General features: G+C 38.6%; 1 long non-coding RNA gene across 1 annotated transcript; it reads right to left on the reverse strand.

Moving 5' to 3' along the window:
• Positions 1–9,064: 9,064 nt before the first annotated feature.
• LOC118970759 (uncharacterized) lies at positions 9,065–11,550 on the reverse strand. Its single transcript, XR_005058855.2, has 3 exons — positions 11,318–11,550; positions 10,970–11,059; positions 9,065–10,365 (listed from the first exon to the last, which is right to left on the reverse strand). It is a non-coding gene; the product is annotated as an uncharacterized lncRNA (long non-coding RNA).
• Positions 11,551–11,887: the final 337 nt, after the last annotated feature.

Raw genomic sequence — 11,887 nt, forward strand, 5'->3', positions numbered from 1 at the left:
ATAGATAAGCCTCTAGCCAAACTTATTAAGAGAAAAAGAGAATCAACACAAATCAACATAATCAGAAATGAGAATGGAAAAATCACGACAGACTCCACAGAAATACAAAGAATTATTAAAGACTACTATGAAAACCTATATGCCAACAAGCTGGAAAACCTAGAAGAAATGGAGAACTTCCTAGAAAAATACAACCTCCCAAGACTGACCAAGGAAGAAACACAAAAGTTAAACAAACCAATTACGAGCTAAGAAATTGAAACGGTAATCAAAAAACTACCCAAGAACAAAACCCCGGGGCCGGACGGATTTACCTCGGAATTTTATCAGACACACAGAGAAGACATAATACCCATTCTCCTTAAAGTTTTCCAAAAAATAGAAGAGGAGGGAATACTCCCAAACTCATTCTATGAAGCCAATATCACCCTAATACCAAAACCAGGCAAAGACTCCATCAAAAAAGAAAATTACAGACCAATATCCCTGATGAATGTAGATGCAAAAAAACTCAATAAAATATTAGCAAACAGAATTCAACAGGATATCAAAAGGATCATACACCATGACCAAGTGGGATTCATCCTAGGGATGCAAGGATGGTACAACATTCGAAAATCCATCAACATCATCCACCACATCAACAAAAAGAAAGACAAAAACCGCATGATCATCTCCATAGATGCTGAAAAAGCATTTGACAAAATTCAACATCCATTCATGATAAAAACTCTCAGCAAAATGGGAATAGAGGGCAAGTACCTCAACATAATAAATGCCATATATGATAAATCCACAGCCAACATTATACTGAACAGCGAGAAGCTGAAAGCTTTTCCTCTGAGATCGGGAACTAGACAGGGATGCCCCACTCTCCCCACTGTTATTTAACATAGTACTGGAGGTCCTAGCCACGGCAATCAGACAAAACAAAGAAATACAAGGAATCCAGATTGGTAAAGAAGAAGTTAAACTCTCACTATTTGCAGATGACATGATATTATACATAAAAAACCCTAAAGACTCCACTCCAAAACTACTAGAACTGATATCGGAATACAGCAAAGTTGCAGGATACAAAATTAACACACAGAAATCTGTAGCTTTCCTATACACTAACAATGAACCAATAGAAAGAGAAATCAGGAAAACAATTCCATTCACAATTGCATCAAAAAGAATAAAATACCTAGGAATAAACCTAACCAAAGAAGTGAAAGACCTATACCCTGAAAACTACAAGTCACTCTTAAGAGAAATTAAAGGGGACACTAACAAATGGAAACTCATCCCATGCTCATGGCTAGGAAGAATTAATATCGTCAAAATGGCCATCCTGTCCAAAGCAATATACAGATTTTATGCAATCCCTATCAAATTACAAGCAACATTCTTCAATGAACTGAAACAAATAAATCAAAAATTCAAATGGAAACACCAAAGACCCCAAATAGCCAAAGCAATCCTGAGAAAGAAGAATAAAGTACCAAAGGGAAAGGGACTGGGGAGGATGGGTGGTAGGGAGGGATAAGGGGGGGAAAAGAAGGGGGGTATTAAGATTAGCATGCATAGAGGTGGGGAGGGAGAAAGCGGAGGGCTGTACAACACAGAGAAGACAAGTAGTGATTCTACAACATTTTGCTATGCTGATGGACAGTGACTGTAAAGTGGTTTATATGGGGGACCTGGTATAGGGGAGAGCCTAGTAAACATAATATTCTTCATGTAAGTTTAGATTAATGATAACAAAAAAAAAACTAAAGAAAGAAAAGGGGGATTACTCCCTGATAGGGTAAAACTAACTGTAAATCAACGATTAATGCATGCTTTAAATATCCTTTATTTTGATCACTTAAAGGGTGTCAGATGATTGGCTATGGAGGTACATTTTTCTGATAATATTCCTTTCTCTTAAAAAAAAAAAGCAGTTCCTGTATGATGACCTCCAATGAGTTCTACGCAATGGTATAAAGGGCATATCAAAGTGTGGGCAAAGGGTCTGTTTGTGTTCATACAGAGGATAAAGCCTAATTCAGCTACCCAGAAAATGAACTAAGATATGATATGAAGAAAAACTTCCAACATCACCACTCTCTGGAAGAGTCATACCAGAAGATGATCACCAGAAAACCTCAACAAAGATCCAGGCGATGCTGCAGTTGTAGCTGCATTCATCCCACCGGTTCCTGGACTTGCCATTGGAATGAAGAAGGAGATATCTAGGCTGGCCTGTGCACACAGTAAAACAACAAATTTGACTGGATCTATACTGGAACTCAACCAAGAATTAGGAGAAGTGCAAGTTGTAGTGCTCCAAAATCTTACGACTACAGACTATCTACTGTTAAAAGAACATATGGGATGTGAACAGTCCCCAGGAATGGGTTGTTTTAATTTGTCTAATTTCTCTCAGACTGTTCAAGTTCTGTTGGACAATATCCACCATATCATAGATGAGTTTTCACAAATGCCTAGGGTGCCTAACTGGTTTTCTTGGTTTCACTGGAGATGGCTGGTAATTATAGGTCTGCTTTGGTTATGTAACTGTATTCCTATTATGTTAATGTGTGCACACAATTTAATTAGTAGTTTAAAACCTATACATGCTTAAGTTACTCTACAAGAAGATATGTCAAAGAAATAATCAATCTTCCCATGTTATCTTCTGTCTGCTACTCGTATAGCTTTTCTTTTTCCTTCCTAATTACAACCCTTAAATAGAATTCGTGCCTCATATCGAATTTACTGAGTATCATAATTCCTCCAGGTGGTAAAGATACCTCGAGACAAGTGCTGGGCATAGAAGCCACAGGGCATAAATCTGCAAAGAAGTAAAAAGCTAACCTTTGCAAACAATATGGCTTCTCTCTCACTTACCAACTTTACATTTCCCTGTATGGCCCCAGAAGATGACTGGTTAGCCAGAGACGGGTAAGATTCCTCAAGGGAGGAACAACCTAAGACAGGCACAGTCGCAGGGGGGCCATCAGGTGAGAAATTGGGGATCAACAGAGGTGAGGCTCAGAACCTCACCCCCCCTGTTTTGAGAGAAATCTTCGGCATCCGTGGATGTCTTGCTGCCCTTGTCTAGCCTGGATTAATACTTAGTCCATAGGCACACACCTGGTCATCTGATCATCTACATTTGCCCTCTTACAGCACTAAACTATGTTTTCTACCTTTATCTTGCATCTACCTACCACTTCAGCATTTTATTAAAAAGAAGAAGAAGAAGAAGAAGAAGAAGAAGAAGAAGAAGAAGAAGAAGAAGAAGAAGAAGAAGAAGAGGAAGAGGAAGAGGAAGAGGAAGAGGAAGAGAAGAAGAAGAAGAAGAAGAAGAAGAAGAAGAAGAAGAAGAAGAGGAGGAGGAGGAGGAGGAGGAGGAGGAGGAGAGAGAGAGAAATGTGGGATTCACATATAAATCAAGTATAAAAATCAAATTAATATTCATATTTGACCTGATTGTTTATAGTTCATAATGTGTGATCAAAACTGAAAGTTTCTGTGATGAATGCCCTTGTACTGTTCACCATGTAAGAACTTGTTCACCATGTAAGAGCTTGTTCATTATGCTTCAGAAGATTGGAGACTGATGAGAATTAGGCTTGGGGTGGATTAACGATTGTGCATTGAACATTGAGTCCCCTATACAGAATTTTATTGTTGTTAACAACCATTTGACCAATTAATATGAGAGATGCCCTCTCAAAGAAAAAAAAATACTCAACAAAATATTCTCAAACTGAATTCAAAAATATATCAAAAAGATCATCCATCATGATCAAGTAGGATTTATTCCATAGACGCAAGGATGGTACAATATTAAAAAATGCATCAACATCATCCAGCATGTCAACAAAGAAAAGGACAAAGTCACATGATCATCTCAATAGATGCTGAAAAAGCATTAGACAAAATTCAACATCCACTCATGACAAAAGCTCTCAACAAAATGGGTATAGAGGACAACTACCTCAACATAATAAAGGCCATATATGACAAGCCCACAGCCAGCATTATACTGAACAGCGAGAAGCTGAAAGCTTTTCCTTGAAGATCAGGAACAACACAAGGATGCTCACTCTCCCCACTTCTATTCAACATAGTTCTGGAGGTCCTCGCCACAGCAATCAGACAACACAAAGAAATAAAAGGCATCCAGATTAGCAAGAAAGAAGTTAAACTCTCCCTGTTTGCAGGTGACATGATATTGTACATAAAAAGCCCTAAAGAATCCACTCCAAAACTACTAGATCTAATATCTGAATTCAGCAAACTTGCAGGATACAAAATTAATACACAGAAATCTGTGGCATTCCTATACACTAACGATGAACTAGCAGAGAGAGAAATCAGGAGAACAATTCCATTCACAATTGCATCAAAAAGAATAAAATACCTAGGAATAAACCTAACCAAGGAAGTGAAAGAAAGACCTATACTCTGAAAACTACAAGACACTTATGAGAGAAATTAAAGAAGACACCAATAAATGGAAACTCATCCCATGGTCTTGGCTAGGAAGAATTAATATTGTCAAAATGGCCATTCTGCCTAAAGCAATCTACAAACTCAATGCAATCCCTATAAAAATACCAACAGCATTCTTTGGCAAACTAGAACAAATAGTTCTAAAATTCATATAAAACCACAAAAGACCCTGAAAATCCAAAGCAATCCTAAGAAGGAAGAACAAAGGTGGGGGAATTACTCTCCCTAACTTCAAGCTCTACTACAAAGCCACAGTAATGAAAACAGTTTGGTACTGGCACAAGAACAGACCCATAGACCAATGCAACAGAATAGAGAGCCCAGATATAAACCCACACATATATGGCCAATTAATCTCTTGAATATAAACATGAGAAACTGTTTCCTGAACACATCTCCTCAGCTTGAGAAACAAAATAAAAAATGAACAAGTGGGACTACTTCAAACTAAAAAGCTTCTATACAGCAAAGGACACCATCAGCAGAACAAAAGGCATCCTACATTGTGGGAGAATATATTCGTAAATGACATATCTGATAAGGGGTTAACATCCAAAACATATAAAGAACTCACATACCCAACAACCAAAAGGCAAATAACCTGATTAAAAAATGGATGGAGGATCTGAACAGACACTTCTCCAAAGAAGAAATCCAGAGGGCCAACAGACACATGAAAAGATGTTCCATATTGCTAATTATCAGAGAAATGCAAATTAAAACCACAATGAGATATCACTTCACTCTAGTTAGGATGGACAACATCCAAAAGACAAGGAACAACAACTGCTGGTGAAGCTGTGGAGAAAGAGGAACCCTTCTACATGTTGGTGGGAATGTAAACTAGTTCAACCATTGTGGAAAGCAATATGGAGATTCCTCAAAAAACTAAAAATAGAAATACCATATGACCCAAAAGTCCACTCCTAGGAATTACCTGAAGAAAAGAAGGTCCCTGATTCAAAAACAACATATGCAGCACCCCTATGTTTATTGCAGCACTGTTTACAATAGCTAAGATATGGAAGCAACCCAAGTGTGTACATTAGTAGATGAATTGATAAAGAAGAGATGGTACATATACACAATGGAATATTATTTAGCCATAAGAAGAAAACAAATCCTACTATTTGCAACAACATGGGTGGAGCTAGAGTGTATTACACTCAGTGAAATAAGCCAGGCGGAGAAAGACAAATACCAAATGATTTCACTCATTTGTGGAGTATAACAACAAAGCAAAACTGAAGGAACAAAACAGCATCAGACTTACAGACTCCAAGGGGGGCTTAGCAGTTACCAAAGGGGAGGTGTTGAGGAGCATGGGTAGCAAGGGAGAAGGGGAGTAAGAGGCACTATAATTCCCAATCACAATATAGGTAGGTCATGGGGAAGGCAGTACAACATGGAGAAGACAAGTAATGACTCTCTAGCATCACACTCATGGACAGTGACTGCAATGGGGGGTGAGGGGTGAGGACTTGATAATATGGGTGAATGTTGAAACCACAGTGTTCATGTGAAACCTTCACTAGATTGAATATCAATGATACTTTAATAAAAAAATTAATAAATATTTTTTAAAAAGTATACATGACAGAAGTGATGGACCTAAACTCATCTGTTGACTCAAAACCTTGTGCTGTCTGTTCACTTCATCACACCGCCTGTCATTATGACAAGCCCTTGGGAGAAATTTCCAGGGTGATGGGTCTTTGGCCAGGCCTCACATTCCTCATGTGGGTGGTCCCCTACTCCAGTAATGTGTGAGGCCCACACCATCTAGAGACTGTTATTGTGTCTTTGCAGGACTCTAAAACCAGCACACTACCACGTGGAAAAACTGCCCTCCAAGTATTTTTATAACGCTAGTCATCAACCAGTGTGGTGACTCCAACAGAAGGCAAGAATTGCACGGGTCCAGGCCAGGCTCCTTCCCTCTGACTCAGTCTCACCTGAGGGGGATCGCCCCTGGGCAAGGTTACTCTGGATTCAGTGAGACCTAATACCAGCAATGGAACATTAGGGGTAAAAGAGTGTTATACCAAGCTTTATTCTCATGGTGGCAGATTGATTGCTGGAATCACATCTACATCTGGAAAGTTAGCAATCTGTCTCTGTCTCTGCCTCTACACAGGGCACTGGGTGGAGCTCTGTGTCAGTCTGGCTCCAATCAAGAGGCAGAAACCACACTGACCTAAATAAGGGATGTTTTAAAATTTTTGATAAAAGAGCAATTATAAGAGAACTGTATGTAGTACCCTAAAAAATGCTGAGGGAGGATCCCCAAGGAGAGACAAATGTAAAAGGAGACCCCCTGAGAGATTTGCTGATCTGCCCAGGACAGAGTTGGTCTGCAATCTCTCTTTGGGGCATAGGAAAACTGTAGCCCGTGGCCTGGTACATGGGCAGGCATGGGCAGGGTGGGAGGGATGCCACTACAGAAGGGACATCTGGAACATATGATGTCAATGTCAAGAAGGCCACAGGAAGGTGTCATTAAGCCAGGCTGGGGCTGCAAGGTCACCATGGGACCATGAACTCTGGGTCAGAGCACCACCAGCTAACGTTGAAGCTGCCAGAAACAGCAGGGGGACCCCTGCCTCTTGCATTGTCCCTGCAACGCCCTCTCCTACAAAGCTCAACAGGTGCTCTTGTGAAGGAGAAATCCTTAAAGGAATTCTGTCTGCTATTGCACAGCATGTATTGCAGGGTGCATCTGAGTGACAATAAATTGCTAAGTGGTACAGTCAGTACCCTTGTGAGAATGATTTATTCTCAGAATAGTCAGATTCCTAGAGAAGGAACGTAGAAGGGTTGGTGCCAGGAGCTGTGGGCAGAGGGAAGCAGAGTTGTTGTTTAATGGGTACAGAGTTTCAGGTTGGGAAAATGAAGAAGTTCTGGAGAAGGCTGGTGGTGATGGTTTTTTACAATGACATGACCTTATGCCAGTGGCATGACCTTATGCCACTGAATTGTACATTCAAAAGGGTTAAAATGGTAAATTTATGTTATATATATTCTACCACAATTTTAAAAAAGATCAATTCGTGGTCACCACATTCATCTCTCATCTCTGCTCCTCTGTATATCTACTTTCTTCTTCCTTTCTGTTTTTCAATCCACATTCTAAAAACTATGACCACCAATAGTGCCTGACCTAAAACATCTCTCCTTTTTTCAAGAAACCAGCCAGACTGAGTGTGGATTCTCACAGTTCCCTCTTGCAGATTCTTCTAAAATTTCCCAATTTTCCTGGAAGTGTGGTCCAATGCTCCCATTGACCATTTGCACCAGTATCATCTGGTATAGACCTATTTTCAGAACCTTCTTTGTGTGGTTTTAAGGATGGGATGGAAGGGGAGGACGCTGTACTGACAAAACAAAAGAATCTAATCATTTAAGGACTCCCCTTCCCTCCCTACCAGTTTTAATCAAATAGGGAAGCCAGTCATAAATAAATATTAAGAAATTCACATTAAGCATGAAACCAATTCATAAAATGATGCCAGATTAGTCAAATATGTTTTCTCCTTTCCACCTGTGCTAGTAGTCTGAATTAATAATAAAGGCATATGGCAGAATAATCAGAATTATTTATCAAGCTACTTAACTATATATAGTTTCCTAAGTGGCCACAAAATGGCAGAAATATTTATATACACAGTGAGATTTAAAAATTAATTGTGGTTATTACAGTTATTATCTTTTTTTTCTTTATTTTTGCAGGTATAATTCTTTGAAATGACATATATTCCCATTAGGTGCTTCAGAGAAGCACTGGCCTTTTTCTTGACAGGCAGTGTGCATATTGGCACCAGATTATTGGATGGAAAAATACAGGCATTTTCCAAGCCTCAAACACAGGAGTGTGCCATCTATTAATTTGGATTTCTTCCTTAACTATCGTCATACCAATATGTGGTGGTTTTTCTAAGAAGAAATCAATCCAAATACGTCTTTGGACTCAGAATCCAGGAAGCCTGGGTTTTATCACTGACTTGGTCACAGATGCAGTGAAAATGGGTAAGTCACTTCCATCTTTGTCTGAATTTCGCCATCTGGCAAATGTAGATTCTGACACTCACCATCAGACAATGTTTGCAAAATGTTTGATGGTCCATGCTGTTAGATGGTATATAATTGCAAGCTCTTGGATCATTTTCTCTAATCCTAAAAATTCTTCTCTTTTCTAGAAACTATTTTTAAATTAAAAATATCTCTTTTAAAGTATGAGCACATGGCAATCAAAATTCAGTTGATGCTGGAGAATAATTTTCTTCTTAAGGAAAGGTCTTTCTCTAAAGCATTTTCTAGAGGTAACAGCTTAAATTTTTTCTCTTTGAATCCTTCTGAGGCCAACCTCCACACAATAATTTATTACCTTCTTATTTTCAATGTATCACCTTCAAAGTATATCTGATGGGCCCCTTATGAAAAATGAGGATCCTGGTTTATTTACACTTTTCTACAGTAACCACTGCCAGATACATTTCATTTTTTATTCTTTTATTAGATACTTCTATAGCTTTACATAATATAGTTGACCTTCCATTTCTTGATCTATCAGTTTTGGACAGTCTCTCTTGACTTCCTCTAAGATGATCCAGGTGGCAGTTTCCTGAGTGTATACACATATCAAAATTCATCAAGATGTACGCTGCTCTTGTACATTTTATTGTATGTACCTCAGTATTTAAAAACTGTTTTAAAAAGGTCAATCCATTTTCTATGTACCAGCAAAGGAGAATTGGGAATTTCAAATTGAAAACAATACCATTTGCATTAGCACAATTTAAAAAATTAATGTTTTGGTTTAAATCTAACAAAAACTGCACAAGATCCTTAAGAGGAAAACTACAAAACTCTGAGAATGAAATCAAAGAAGAACTGAATAAACTAGTTTATAAATGAAGTAATTGGAGAGAGATTCAGTATTGTCAGTTCTTCTAAACTTCATGTATAGAAATGCAACCCAAATCAATATCCCAGCAAGTTATCTTGTGGATATTGATAAACTGATTCTAAAATTTATATAGAGGAGAAAAAACTCAGAATAGCCAATACAACACTGAAGGAGAAGAATAAAGTTGGAAGACTGACACCGCCCAACTTCAGGACCTACTAAAAAGCTATGGTAATCAAGACAGTGTTATATTGGTGAAAGAGTTGTGAAATAAATCAATATAACAGAATAGAGAGCCCATAAATACATCCAAATAAATACAGTTAACTGATCTTGGACAAAGGAGTAAAAGCAGTGTAGTAAAAGGTAGTCTTATCAGCAAATACTATGGGAACAACTGGACACCCACATGCCAAAAAAGAAAAAATGAGCCTATATGTAGACCTTACACCCTTCACAAAAATTAACTCAAAATAGACCACAGATGTAAAAGTAAAACACAGAACTGTAAAACTAGAAGATGACATGGGAGAAAGTCTAGAAGATTTGGATATGGCAAAGACTTCTTAGATACACCACCAAAGGCATGATCCATGAAGGAAATCATTGATAAACTGGATTTCATTTTTAAAAAATCTGCCATGTGAAAGACAATGTCAAGAGACTGAGATGACAAGCCACAGACTGGGAGAAAATATTTGCAAAAGACACATCTAATAGAGGATTGACACATCTGTTAAAGAACAGTGGAGGCCGAAGGCTCCCACTGCCTCCTCCGCAGCAGTGCTCACCTCACCGACTGTGTGACTTGGCAAAGAGACGGCTTCCTGCTGCCATCTCTGCCTCCAGGAGGGAAGACAGACCAGACTCAACAAGAGACCAATTCACTGTCACCTTCTCTTGGCCCTTTCTTTTCGTCTGTGTTTTATCAATCCCGGTCCCATGTCCCTGAAGCCTCTCCCTCAAATCTGAAAAACAGAGGATGAAAGAAAGCAAGAAATTAACTTTAAACATTTCTATCTTGATGCTGCACCTGAGGTCCCATATGCACTGCAGACAAGGGTTGGATATGTTATCATGTACAAAAGCCAGCCTAGGATGAATTACTTCACTGGATGTGGAAATTACAAGGAGTACTTAGATGCTAGCTGACTTTGGCACAGACCAAGTGGATTAATCACTATGGTGTAAAACAAAGTCCAGATGAAACAAAGTAAGCCCAGCAATTTGAGCTGGAGAGGGCAGTGTAAACACTTCAGAAACACCAGGCAAAAGATATAAACTATGGATAGCAGCCATTTCCAAAGCCACAGCAAATTCAGGGACCAGCTTCTAAGAAAATATTTTATCCAGGGCAAGCGGATCTAAGATTAAACTCCTAAGATCGTATAGCGTGTTGTATCTACCAATCCATGGTTATCAAAAAAGTAAAAATGCTTTTCCACGGGAAAAGCATTCCCAACTCCTTTTTTTTTTCTTTAATCTGTTTACCCTGATCTAAAATTGGCTCCTACCAAGAAGACAACAAGGAAGACATGACTAATATTTGGAGAGGAAGCAAATCCACCTTACCTTGGCAATACAACATTAGAAGTAGCCATCAGGGGTGACTGGGTCTTAGCAAGATGATAATAATGTCATAAAATTAATAAGATTTCCAAGCTAAATGGAAAATAAAAATATAAAACATGGTGATGATAATACAATAATTACAGCAATATTTAAACTTACTATGTCCAGGAAGTATTCCAAATACCTTGCATGTTTTAACTCATTGACTCCCAACCATAACCCTATAAGGTAGTTACAATCAATATTCCCATTATTCAGAAGAGAAAACTGAGGATAGAGACCAAGTCTCTCATTTGACACTTTCCAATCCTGGGGCTAAGGTTGGTGAGGAATCTTGCATATAGTTACCGAAGTTTGTTTTATTTGCCTTCAGACTTCCTTCTCCGTAAACTCTTCCTCTTCATTCCATTTCAGGTGCTTGATTGCCTTTTTCTTTTTAAATAAAGAGACCTATTTCCAGGAAAAGATCCCATATCAACCATTTACCCCAAATGTTGTTGACACCAAATCCAATGTTCAATTCTCCATCTTTCCCTCACTTGTTCCATCAACAGCCTTTGATATAATTGATCACTGTTTCCCATCCTCCTTGGAAATCCTTTCTTCCTTTGGCTCCTGGTACATGTTCTCCCTTGAATGTCCTTCTGCTTCAGTGGCTGTTATTTCTGTCTCTTTTACTGATTACTTTCTTTGCCCTGATTGTAAGCCTGGGACTAAGTCATTGGGCCTTTTCTCTTCCGTAAGTACACTCATTCCCTCCGTGCTTCCTTCTAGTCACATGGCTGTAAATATGAATTCTGAGCATATATTTCCAGTTAGCACTTTGTCCCAGAAACCCAGACACATATATTCAGTAGCCCACTTGGATGACTAAGACATCTCAAACCTACTATGACCAAAACCAAAGGTGTGATTCTC

Source organism: Manis javanica, chromosome 11 (assembly GCF_040802235.1).
Source record: "Manis javanica isolate MJ-LG chromosome 11, MJ_LKY, whole genome shotgun sequence".
In the NCBI taxonomy this organism is placed as follows: Eukaryota; Metazoa; Chordata; class Mammalia; order Pholidota; family Manidae; genus Manis; species Manis javanica.